At 37.0% G+C, this 990-nt stretch overlaps 1 non-coding gene across 1 annotated transcript; it reads right to left on the reverse strand.

Annotated features, from left to right (window-relative positions):
• Window positions 1–572: 572 nt before the first annotated feature.
• On the reverse strand, window positions 573–680 carry LOC148780096 (U6 spliceosomal RNA). The gene has a single exon (XR_016043474.1). It is a non-coding gene; the product is annotated as a U6 spliceosomal RNA (small nuclear RNA).
• Window positions 681–990: the final 310 nt, after the last annotated feature.

Genomic DNA, 990 nt, shown 5'->3' on the forward strand with positions numbered 1-990 from the left:
AACTTTATGGCACACAAAAACTATCATATTTCACATCAGATAGTGATAAGTAATTGTGACCTCCTTATAGCAAAGATGAATGGCATCATTTTATACAATCCTCCAAAAAAAATTAAAAACTTGGACAGTCCCTATTTAAAATAGGTAATTATGTTCTTCCCATGCCTATAAAATGCATATGATTTTTTATTTTTTTTGCTTTTTTTATGTTAGTTGCTTGGTTGAGAAAGCTACAACCCATTATTTGAGGCCCTAAAAATAATCCTTGATGATAACCCGAGAGTAAATGAATGATAAAAGTGATTTTTAACGATACCCAGAGAGTGAAGGAATGATATTCTCTGCCCTTCCTATGCACCATGTGTATTGTATATGGTTCAGCAGATCCACCTTCTTTTGTCCTAAATAACGGTGCTGACGATTCACCATCCTTTGGTCATAAATGACATGCTCATCTCCACTGCATGTGAGTGCATAGCACTGGGTATTACAACGTGGCATCCACCATTTAAGATGATGCCGGATGGTGGAGATTAAACATAGTGAGGGCAACTGGAACTTGTTTTTACAGGGAAATTTTTGACTATTTATGGATTTATCACGTCTTCATCTTTGTACCGTGGCCATGCTAATCTCCTCTGTATCGTGCCAATTTTATTGGATGTCTTCCTACTAATAATTAATCTTCTCTTATCGTGGTCAAGGAGGATGGATGTCTCCTGTTGTGCACCACAGTCGAGGGTTATTCTGCGGTAAATTTTATCGTGAAGGAAATCAATAATATAATTCATGTGATCATGGTGATAATATGGCTATGATTGTCATCTCCATCGTGGATCCTACCAAACGTGTCGTTGAAATGGAACATAAGAAAGCCGTGGTCCTGGTCCACCGAGAATGATCGCTTTTATATCATCATTATTATCGAAGTTTTTTCCAACTAATTTGGATCTGCTATACGAATTCTGGTCTATTAAGAGTTACACTCGT

Source organism: Amborella trichopoda, chromosome 10 (assembly GCF_054954075.1).
Source record: "Amborella trichopoda isolate Santa Cruz 75 chromosome 10, AtrichopodaSantaCruz75HAP2 v2.0, whole genome shotgun sequence".
Classification (NCBI taxonomy): domain Eukaryota; kingdom Viridiplantae; phylum Streptophyta; class Magnoliopsida; order Amborellales; family Amborellaceae; genus Amborella; species Amborella trichopoda.